General features: G+C 44.0%; 1 long non-coding RNA gene across 1 annotated transcript in view; it reads right to left on the bottom strand.

Moving 5' to 3' along the window:
* The window catches only part of LOC132015210 (uncharacterized), a 34288-nt gene extending 22757 nt beyond the window's left edge, over positions 1–11531 (bottom strand). The window contains exon 1 of the long non-coding RNA XR_009403590.1: positions 11407–11531. This is a non-coding gene — a long non-coding RNA (uncharacterized LOC132015210). The remainder of the gene's footprint in view (positions 1–11406) is intronic.
* Between the last annotated feature and the right edge of the window lie 581 nt (positions 11532–12112).

The raw sequence follows: 12112 nt of genomic DNA, 5'->3' as shown, positions 1-12112 counted from the left end.
TGATTTCTGAAGTCTCTTTAACACACCATGAGTCACATTTCGTTCCTTTCTTTTTAGGAGGGGCGACATTTTTTGCTTTTCTTTTCCAAATACATCACTGTCCAAATTGAAAGCTGCAGAGTTTCATAAACCTTTCATAAAAATGTTATTCAGTCCCTCCAAACGTATTTTCTTCTTATCTCCCAGCTGTTCACACACAAAGATGATCAGAGAACCCACTCTCCATTATATTTTTTTTTTATGTATATGGACCCGTTAGTCCATAAAGGATTTGAGTCTCTCTCATTTCATTAGCGTCTAAAAATTTCAAAATTCTCTTATACAAGGACTGTGCATAATCTTATTTTAAGACTAAATCCTTTTCCCAAAAACATTATGCTTAAAAATGTTTACTTTGGGCTTTTTCTCCATTATAACAGGAAAGTGACATATGCATAAAGAAGGATGCTAAGTGAATATAGATTTGATACTGATGACTTGCAGCCAACTACCGCCCTTTCTCTCCTGGCTTGATGGCTAATCACCAAAATACATTCCAGAGCTGTTCTCTCTCCTCATATACTTCATTTGAGAATGAATTAATTTCTGTTTCAAGTTGTCCCATCTGGGAAAACCTAGATCCCATCAACAACAGCTTGAGAATAGAATTGAGAGGAGCAGAAAGGCAAAAAAGAAGACTTAAAAATTAAAATAAGCTTTCTTCAGTCTAAGTCCAGAAAGGAAGCTTTGGCTTTCGATGTGCAGTCAAGCTATGCAAAGAAGATTCTGTTCTCTTTTGGTACTGAGTGAACCAAACACTCAAGTTAATGTTCAACATTAACAAACTAATAAATTAATTATTTAAAAATTAATTAATTAATTGATGTTTGACAACATTAATTAGTCTTTAGTGGAAGAGTACAACACCAAAACTCCACAGCAGACCTCTTTCCCCTGGCACAACAAATCTCAACTGAATTGTTAGGCCAGTTCTGGTCTGTCATGTCCCTAGCAGACCTGCCACAATTTAGCTGGAATTTTCTCAAAATAGAGGGGAATTCTGTTTTGTAGAATTTTAAAAATGGGAAGACCCCAAGTTTTAATTATATAGGCATCTATATTTACACTGGCATCTATATTCTATATGAAATTTCTTCAGTTTATCCTATAATAACATATTAAATGATGAAGATTGCAAAGTAAGATCAAGGAAGATGCTATCTGCAAGCCAGTCAGGTCCCAAACCAAAGCAGAACCCAAATGTCAAAATAAGTACCACTAATATGATTCATTCATTTATTCATAAGCAACATCTCTTTTCAACTACTCCAGGCACTGTGCGGGCTCCTACAACATTACAACCCCAGGGCAGAAAAGCGCTACTGGAGAAGTATAAAAAACAGTGCCCTATTGTCCCCACGAACCCCATTACAAAGATTCTGATGGCCTGGAAAATAGAAGTGGGGCCACATCTTCTTCAGCCTCTAACCAGGCTGGGCCAGAGCAGGCTTTATGACAGCTTTGACCCAAAGACAGACAGGTGAGAACATTGGTATCCTCCTAGGGAGATGCAACATAGGTATATGGCTGGGTGGGGAGAAGTTGAGCTTACCTCCAGACAGAGAGGAGCTCTGGAGGGGGAGCCTTTTTCAGCTGTTTGACCCTGACCTACCAAGGAATCCAGAATTTGGGAGAAATGAGACACCACAGAGAAGCCATTAGAAGAATGGAGAAGAACAGAAAGGAGGGAAGAAGTCCTACAAATGAAAGGAATCCTTCCTCATCCTAAATCAGGACAGGAGCTCAGGACCTCATTCCATCCAAGAAGCACAGAGAAGGTGAAACACAAACTCGAACTAAAAGAAAGAGGATTAAAGCTCTCTGAGGGCTAGGAAAAGAGAAAGGAGTATCCAAGTGAGCCCACATCCCAGAAAATTCTGTTTTGAACCAAGGGAAGGAAGGCACAGAGAAGAGAAAAATAGAACAGCTCAAGTTGCTGATGCGTGACCAAGAAATGAGACAGCCTGAGGAACGGATGACAGGAGTACATTTCCAAGCGTGGCAGTGATATAATGGAGCACACAGGCATACTCATCTCCAAAGACGAGAAAAGACTCAACTCATTGTGAAGCCAAGTTTTTAATTTAGAATTCACAAGTTGCTCTTGTTAAAAAAAAAAAAAAAAAAAACCTCTGCCCCAGAGTTTCTTCTCTGGCCAGATCAGACATGTACTTCACAGACTTCCAGCAGAAGACTGGAGTGTCAACAGGTACTGAGGAGGGGCTCAGAAATCCAGTTCCTGGAACCTTCAAGTCTAGGAATCTCACACTCAAGAGAGGAAAATAAAAAGTTGGGAGTGAAACAGCCAACACCGGTTGGCTGTTTGGGTTGCAAACAGAAAGATGCTGAAGAGTTAGAAGAGTGCAGAGAAACCAGAAGCAGAAGTTGGGTAGAATTAACACTGGCAATGAAAGGCAAGCCTTCAAAATACCCCAAAGTCATAGACTTAATGTTAGAGGAGCTGGATGCCCCCCAAAATCTGCAGTGCTCTGCTAGAGCCAGCAGACGGATCTATAATCATGTCGTCTAAGGAAGCTTACAACCACGGTCCTCACAGAACGGAATTCTCTCATGGATGCTAGCTTTGACTCAATTCCGTCCTTCCCTCGGTTTCCAGTAAAACCATCTGAAACCCTTGCAAAGTATATATTTTAAAAAGTTAAAAAGGGACTCTCATACAAGTGTCAAATGAACACATATCAAAGAAGTCATTCAGTTTGTTAATTAACGAGGGAAACTGTGAGATGGTAGAGCTCCTCCAAAGAGCATTTTCAGAATCTAGGTTCTCCTAAGTACTGGGGACTCCGTCAGAACTAGGTCACTGTGCTACATACAAAACAGGCTAACGACCAACGGAGCAACAAGCCAGACCTTTGAGGTTATCATTGCTATTGAACAGAAATCGTTTGCCAAATCTACATGTTAAAATGTTACCTCACTAAATTTAGAAAGTGTATTTAATAGTAATAAGTGGTTTGAACAAAGTATATTCTCCTGCCTAAATACTCCTTGGGTATTAAAAGGACATATTACCCAACCTCTTACTTCCAAGTTTTAAATGATTTTTCTTAACTCCTTGATGCTTAATTTTGTAATAGAGCATGAGCAAATCTCATTAATCACAGAAGCTGGAGAACCTCCCCCACCTCACGGTTTTTAAAACTAGACTGTCCAAACAAAAGGTCGACCTTGGCCTTGACTGATTAGCAGAAAGAATGGTGTGTGAAGAAAGAAAAGACATTGAGATGGCAAAGAGAAACAGCTAAGCCCTGCTAACCTTGGCCATCTTCTGGCCTGCTGGACCTCACTGACCATGCCACACTGAAGTCTGGAGGTGAGAAGCGGAAATCACGCTCTCCTGTCTGAGCCAGACGGACCACCTAAGCACAGTTGTCTCAAGATGGAACCTCCAGTGAGAAATCGAATGCATATTCTGCAGAAAGACTAGTCTTCGAGTGGCATACAAAAGCCAGCTTCAAGGTTCTCTTGGAGAGAGCAGGTGGTTGAAACATTTGGTGTTGCCCTCCAGGACACGCCTTTCCAAGAAGATGTGGTTGGTGCAACCAGCTCCACGTGGAACCAGGAGTAGTTACCTCACCCAGAACCCACCCCAGAGAGAAGAACCCAGGACCTGACACCCCAAAACCAAAAACCCGGCCCTCCTTTATCCTTCCCTTCCATGCCCTCTTTTTGCATAAGATTTTTTTTTTTTTTTCAATTACTTTCCACCAAGGATGAGCAAAAGATCACGAAAAGCATTTTCACATGAAGGCAGAGCTGTACCCTAGGAACAGGGTAGACACAGGTGTGAAAGTAAGTGGCCAAGTCTAGAAAACCAGAGAATAAAACCAGATTGGTGTTTTGAATGACTTTTACGGACGTATTTGCCTGGCTTCTATCAGCTCTTGTGCTAGGTTGGATGAGTGGGGGTAGGAAAGATACTCTGTGGCCTCCTAAAAGTAAGAGCTGAAACTACAATGAGATACCATTTCACATCCACTAGGACGACTATAATTTAAAACAATAATAATAATAACGGGAGCAGGGAATCATAACAAGTGTGAAGGAGGGTGTGGAGAAACTGAACCCTACTGAACCCTTCCCTATTGCTGGTGGGAATATAAAATGGTGCAGCCACTGGCTGTTTCTAGAAAAGTTAAACATAGAATTGCCATAGCCATTCCCCCCCTAGGCATAGACCCCAAAAGAGATGAAAACAGGTACTAAAAGAAGTACTTGTGCAGATGTGACCACAGCAGCACTATTCACAGTAGCCAAAAGGTGGAAACAAACCGAACACCCACAAACGGGGGAACAGAGTGACAAACGGCTGCACGCGCATGCAAGAGTTTTGTTCAACCGTAGAAAGGAATGGAATGTCGATGCCGGCCACAATGTGGACAAACCTTGGAAACGTTATGCTAAGCAGAAAAGGCCACACACGGAAGGTCACATATTGCCATAATTTCATTTACATGAACTATCGGGGAAAGGTAAGTGCATAGCAATAGAAAGCAGACTGGTAGTCATACGGGGCTGGGGAGAGAGGCTGGGGAATAACTAGTTAGGTGTGGCGGGGCGGGGGACTTATTTGGAGGCGATGAAAATGTTTTGGAATGAGATAAAGGTGGTGTTTTCACAACATGATAAGTGTACTAAATACTGAATTATACACTTGAAAAGAGCTAATCTTACAGTATTTTGAGTTTCATCTCAGTAAATGAAAAGGAACAGAAAATAAGAACAGGGGCGCCTGGGTGGCTCAGTCGTTAAGCATCTATCTTCAGCTGAGGTCATGATCCCAGAGTCCTGGGATCGAGTCTGGGATTGAGCCCTGCATCGGGCTGTCTATTCAGCGGGGCACCTGCTTCTCTCTCTCCCACTCCCCGTGCTTGTGTTCTCTCTCTCTCTCTCTCTCTGTCAAATAAATAAATAAATAAATAAATAAAATCTTTTAAAAAAAAAAAGAAAGAAAGAAAATAACAACAATGACAATAATAGTATTAAGTGGCAAACAGTAAAATCCAAGTTAATCCAATGGCCTTCAGAATGTGAAAATATGCAGAGTAAACTAGAGTTTGGGCAGAAGAGGGAGCAAGAAACACACAAACATATAGAATTTACGTGATGAGAAAAGATTCAGGAACTACACTGATGACGTCCCTCATCGTGTCGCTGCTATTCTACTTGACTGATGATCTCCTCTAAATATAGAAGAGAATAAAAGAGAATAAAAAACATAGAAATCCTTCAAAACCAAGAAAAAAATATTGAAGATGCACGAAATTTGCAGCACAAAGAGTTGACCTGATAGATCATTCAGTCCAAACACCCTAACTTTGCAGATGGGAAGTCAAGACTCAGAGAGACCGACTCCCTTTCCCAAGGCTCATCGCAGAGCTGGGGCCAGCAACAACTGGGGTGGCCTGGGGACTCTGCTTTCCATGACAGAAGCTCCCACTGAGTTCTCTGTGGTCTTATTTTTTTCTCTTGAATCACAGATCTAAAATGTTTCCAGGCCTGCAGCAAAGCAGTGTCAGCCACCCCCTCCTCAGCTTTTCAGCATTCCCATCCCACGAAAATCAGGTTAAAATTAACATCTCTAGAGCAGCCTTCAGTGGAAAAGCCCCAAAGATGCAACCTAGCTTGTGTAAGAAATCAGCCCAGGAAGCGGGCACACTCTGCCTGGTTCCCAGAGATAGGGATGGGAAATGAAGACACTGTAGGCATCTGCAACGTACATGTCAATTAGGGTCACCTCGTCCTCTGAGGGTCAGACCAAAGAGCCTGAACTCCTATCCAGGAGCTGTCTTCTAGATCATTCCTTCCAGCCCTCACCTTCCATTCTAAAAGGCTGATGAGGGGTGCCTGGTTGGCTCAGTGGGTTAAAGCCTCTGCTTTCGGCTTGCGTCGTGATCCCAGGGTCCTGGGATAGAGCCCCATATCGGGTTCTCTACTCGGTGGGGAGCCTGCTTCCACCTCTCTCTCTGCCTGAGTCTCTGACTACTTGTGATCTCTATCAAATAAATAAATTTTTTTAAAAAAATCTTTAAAAGGCTGATGAAGCAATTTTCCCAAACAAAGACCATTCTCTCCAAAAGCCAGCTGTCTAAATAACTTTTTTTTTTTTTACCCAACTGCATGTATGTTTTGGGACTGGTGTATTCCCTCCCTTCCTTCCTTCCTCCCCATGCCAGTTACCAATATGGGTTACTTCCTTGTGGGGCCTCCTCCAAGAGGAAGAGTGTGTAGTAGACCCCGGATGGATAGTTCAGCATCAAGTTAAATGCAGGTAAGTAGCAGGAGCCGCCGGCAGGAAACCCAGAAGCTTCATACTCCAACAGGCCTACCACCAACTGAAGGCAGCACCTAATACATTGCTATTTAATTTTGCTAAAAAGGGATCTTTGTCTTCATTATGTTTTCAAACTTTTAGTCTCTGTAACACAATTTACTTATTAAGTGTAGATTTTTGTTGGTGTTTTCGGAGCACCTAATACAGCATAGCATCATGTCAGAAAGGCTTCTCTCCCATAATTATTTAATTTCAAATAAAATTGGGATTAAGAATGTAGCACGGGGGGCCTGGGTGGCTCAGCTGGTTAAGTGTCTGCCTTCTGCTCAGGTCATGATCTCAGGTCCTGGTATTGAGTCTGCTTCTCCCTCTGCCCCTCCCCCTGCTTGTGCTCTCCCTCTTGCTCTCTCTGTCTCTCAAATTAAAAAATAAAATCGTTAAAAAAAAATAATAATGTAGGGCACCTGGGTGGCTCAGTGGGTTAAAGCCTCTGCCTTCAGCTTGGGTCATGATCTCAGGGTCCTAGGATCCAGCTCTGCATCAGGCTCTCTGCTCGGCAGGGAGCCTACTTCCCTTCCTCTCTCTGCCTGCCTCTCCACCTACTTGTGATCTCTGTCAAATAAATAAATAAAATCTTTAAAAAATAATAAAAATTAAAATATTGTAGGCTCTGGAGTTAGAACACTCATGTTCAGATTTTGGCTTCGATTATCCCCTGTGTGGTCTTTGGCTCTATGTTTAACCTCCCTTGTCCTCAGTTTGCCCAACTATAAAATGAACATAACAATAAGAACCTCCCACTTAAAGCCATTATGAGAAAAAAAATGAAATAAAACATTTGAAGTACGTATGAGTTCCTGGCACATTCCAAGAGCTCAGTAAATGTTACCTATTGTTATCCTTCCCCAAAAGGGGCCTATTAATCACACTTAAATCATGGAGAAGAACCTGCCCCAGCTCCTGTCCTGACCTGTCTGCTCTGAACTTTCGGAGGGTCAAGATGGATTCATGAGTTGGAAAGGTCTGATCTACAGCCCTCTCCAGACCTTATTCCCTCTCCCACCTCCCAAAAATCCTCTGCTTGAATATCGCTACCAACAGGACACTCACCTCTTCCCCAGGCTTACCATGTCATTTCTGGATGACCCATGGCTTCCAGACACACTGGTTCTACCTCTCTCCCCTGGGTGACCAGCAGAAGGCCCCTCTTCCTTCTGCATGCTTAGCCTTTCAGACATATAAAAACACTATCGTATTTCCAAGCTGACTATCCCTATGTTCCTGAACTGTGACCTGATTTAAGGTCCCCTGGACAAGAAACTGTGCTTGTTAAAACCTCAGAACCACCCAGTACCTGCAAGGGCATCCATCCAGCTCCAGAAGGCCAGGCAGAAAAGAGGGACAAGGGGACCAGGCCTTCCCTTCATTCTCCCGCCTGCTGATCCCCAACCCTGTTCCTCTGCACTTTTGAGAATCTTCAGAGACAGGACACTGGCTTTTTTCAAACATTTCCTGAGTTGGATGAAATTGTCAGTGACCTTTCAATGGTGCCCTAATGAAGTAATTCATGCTCTCCACATCATTTTAGGAAAGGAGGAGAGAGAGGAAATGGTGTTCAGCGAGGGTTGTGTCAAGCTCAGTGCTATTTTCCATTTAAATAAACAGCAAGGATAATTGACATTCTAATTATAGTCCCATTTTAGAGATTAGGAAACTGAGACTCAGAAAGGTCTAGCAGCTTTCCCTCAATCACAGAGTGGCTGAGCCCAGATATGAGCTCAGGCCCCCCCCTTGCGCTTTTCTCTGTGTGGGACATGTCTTCCAGGGTCATGTGCTCAGGGACTCAGCTAGTGCACAGCTACTTGCTCATACTGAGCCTGCAATCCACCAAGCTACCATAGTAATAAAGTACCCCCTGAGAATTAGGGCTCAGCAAAGTATAGTCTATGGGCCAAATCTCCCCACTGACTGTTTTTGTGAATTAAGCTTTATTGGGACATGGCCACTCCCGTTGTTTTTCATCTTGTCTACGGCTTGTTTACACACTTCAGTGGCCCAGTGGTTAAGGTACAGTGAATTCCTATTCTCTAATAATGTAACTTTACTTCTCTAGGACAAGTGGCTGACTCGTAACAACATATAACATGTAACAACATGGTACCTCTGTATTGGACATCATTAGATTACACCCCCATGGTTTCCTTCTTGAAGGCATTTGTCAGTTTGTGACAGCAAAGACACAGGTAAGGTCTTTTAACGCCTCCAATTGAAAAGATAGCAAAGCACAGCTTACCACTTTGGATCCCTGACACTCACACCAGTGGGGAGAAGCCCGGGAACCAGGAAGACCCAAGAGATCAATGCAAATGAGCGCAAAGACTCCAGGCTTCAGCAGGTGCACCCACAGCCTCTGGTCTCAACACCAAAATGTCTGCCAGGCCGTGAGAAAGCAATGGGTCTCCAAAGGACAAAGGAAATGGAAACTATTCCTGCATGAAAAGAACTATAACGACAATGGGGGTGCCTGGGTTACTCAGTAGGTTGAGCCTCAGACTCTTGATTTCAGTTCAGGTAATTCTCAGGGTGGTGGGATCAAGACCCACAGCAGGCTCCCTGCTTAGCAGAGAGAATCTGTTTGTCCCTCTTCCTCCCTCTCTGCCCCACCCCCTCCCAAGCATTTTCTCTCTCTCTCTCTCTCTCTCTCTCTCTCTCTTTCTCTAAAATAAATAAGTATTCTTTAAAAATAGGAAATACCCTGAAAAATGGATGTGATGTCATTAGAGACGTCTAGTTGAATACCATCAATGATGGCGAACTCATTATCTTTCATTTTCAGACAGCACTGTCAGAAACCTACAACCCGAATTTAAATGAAGCCACACAAAACCATGCTGCCCCCTCTTCCCTTTGGTTATCCTTCCCAGCTCTCTCATTCACTGTTGACATATCCCCCTTAAATTTTTTCACTTCCTAACCTAACATCCCAGATGCTCCACATCATTTTTCACATGGCATGGATTTGATTTTCACTTCCCTGACCCTAGGAATCAATCGGGTCCTAGCAGGAAAGAGATGACACACTCAAAGTTAGTAATTCGAAAGTATGAAAGTAGTTACTTTCATAAAGGGTGCATGTACAAAAGTATGAACAGAGCGTGGGGAGGCTACCAGGGACTCTGTACTTCCCCAGGGGCGTTCCCACGTTAGGTTGAAGGAATAAGGAAAGCAGTCAGCAGAGTCTGGAGACAGGGCAAGCTATGTAAAGAGGGTTGGCTGGCAGGAGCTGTGACATTCAGTTATAGATGGTACTCTCAGGGAAAGGAGCTGATGGAATAAATAACCCTTTCTCACACTTCCTCTTAATTCTAATCTCCTGCCAGAGCTTTCCATTGACCAAATGCAATGGGAAGCTTGAGGGAAAGGTTGCTCATCGATGCAGTTTATACAAATCAGACCTCCTGGGGCACAGAACAGGGTGGTGGGTGATCTGAGGGGCAAATGGAAAATATTCAGCACAGAGGACATGTCATGTCTAGCCTGCCTAGCATGCATTCACTTTTATTCCGGTAAGAGTACCTCTAGTTTTTTTCTGAGCAACCACTCCCCTTCCCACCCCCACCATGTGATTTAAGGCGGGTTGATTGCACCTCTGACTCCAGGAGCCCTCCGGTGACTCAGGACTCAGGTCTGCCCCAGAGTCACAACCTTCTGATCACAGTGATTGGCTCAGAGATAAACATGTAACCCAGTCAGAGACAGTAAGAGGCAAGCTCTGTACTGCAGAAAAGGCATGTTCTTCTTTTCTAGGATTCCAGGACATTAGCCTGGAGCTTCCAGAAGCCATACTGCCCCCACCCCCCAGGGAAGAGCCTGAATAAAAGGAAGGTCAATTCAGTGAAGAGCAGAGCCAAGGAATAACTAGACCCTGGGAACTTGTTCAAGTTACTGGATCCAAAGGTGCCTGAAGTCTAGCCTATTCATGCCAGTCTGAACTGGCACAAAACCCTGCAGTGTAAAGAACAATGGTGGGACATCACCTTCTAGCTGGACAGCGTAGGAAAAAGACTTAATTTTATGATCCTCAAGTCCCTTGACTTTAAAACAGAAAATTGTAAGGACACCTGGGTGGCTCAGTGGGTTAAGCATCTGCCTTCAGCTCAGGTCATGATCCCAGAGTCCTGGGATTGAGTCTGACACTGGGCTCCTTGCTGAGTGGAGAGTTATATATATAAGTCAAAACAACAACAACAACAACAAAAATCCACATAGGAAATTCTAATGCCCTTCCCGGCTTATTGTGAGCACCATATCTAAAGGTCCCCTTGTAAGCTGTAAGGCATTGTACAAATGTCACAGATGCTTCTTCAGGTCACCCCCACCTTCAGATGCACCACCCCTCAGGACATCCGTAACACACTGTTCCATAGGCAGAAGCACACAACATTCTAAAATTACTTCCAAAGCTGAGTAATGACATACTGCATAGCAGCTGTCAAGAGCAGTGGCAATCTCAACCTTGCCAGATAGGGGGAAAAAAAAAAAAAAGAAAAGAAAAGAAATTGACAAAATTGGCTTCATTTTAGAGACAGACTGGAATCAGCAATGAAGAAACAGAATGAGAAAAATTCTGCTGAATTAAAAACTATGTCTGCAACAACGTCAGGACAGAGGGCGATCAGCATCAGGCAAAACTACAGAGAGATGGCCCATGCCTCGTGGGGTGCAGTGATCCAAGCAGCAGGGGTCACACCTGGACGGTAAAGGGGTCAAAACCAAAACCCACGGACTGACAAGATGGAGGGCTTCCCTGAGGACACAGAACTGTTGAAAGGAAAAGTCCTTACATTACAGCCATGAAATACTGGGGGGGAAATAGAGGCCAAAACGGCCAGCAGCAAATAGGGAAGTAAAACCCAGGCCAGAAAAACACAGATAGCAAAATCTGACAGCGGAAGCCGCCCCCGATGCTAAGTGGGGAATCCAAGAGTACTTCACTCAATGGCTAAACCCCACGTGGAAATTTCAGAACTCGAATGGGAAAAATCCAAAGCTCAGCTAGGAAAATGTCTTACCACAGAGGCAGAAGAGAAAAACATATGTGCAAATGCTTCACGGTGCTCGGAAGTACTCCTCGCCTCCCAGACACGAATCCCAGGCTCGCGTGAAGCGCTTGGCTCTCTGCTCGTCCTGTAACCCGACTCTACTGTAGACAAAAATCAAAGAGCAAAGGAAAAACTGACTTGAATCTCTAATCAATATGACACATGCACTATAGGTTACCAAGGGGCTAAAAACTGAAGGAAGCGTTTGGTAAAGCCTAAAGGAAAACAAAATCTTTCTTGTCCAACTGAAGAAAAAAGTGCTCAGAAGAAATGCATTTCAAAAAAAGGATTTTCAGGATCTGCTATGAGCAAAGGACGGGGCTAAGTGCTATGGAGCACAGGAGATGAAAGCCACACAGTCTTCTCCTCCCCACCCCCGCCAACTAAGAGTCCAGTTGGGAAGGACAGTGGCAGCAGAAGAGAGAATGTAGAACGGGTGACTGCGGGACGCACACACCGGCACACACACTGGGGCCGGACAGCTGGTGTCTGCTCAAAGCAAATCACGGAAGACAACTCACAGGTGATGTCTTGCCCTCTTTCAGTGGAGAGAGGAAGTGACTAAATCAATCAGAAAGGAACTGTTGATGCCTTCTCCATGCTCCACAGCACCTCTCCCCCAAACACAGCATCGGCACACCCTGCCACTTTCACCTGCAAACTGTACTATGAGTCC

This window comes from Mustela nigripes, chromosome 4 (assembly GCF_022355385.1).
Source record: "Mustela nigripes isolate SB6536 chromosome 4, MUSNIG.SB6536, whole genome shotgun sequence".
In the NCBI taxonomy this organism is placed as follows: Eukaryota; Metazoa; Chordata; class Mammalia; order Carnivora; family Mustelidae; genus Mustela; species Mustela nigripes.
Note: the sequence above shows the minus strand (reverse complement) of the source record. Positions and strands in the feature narration are given on the sequence as shown.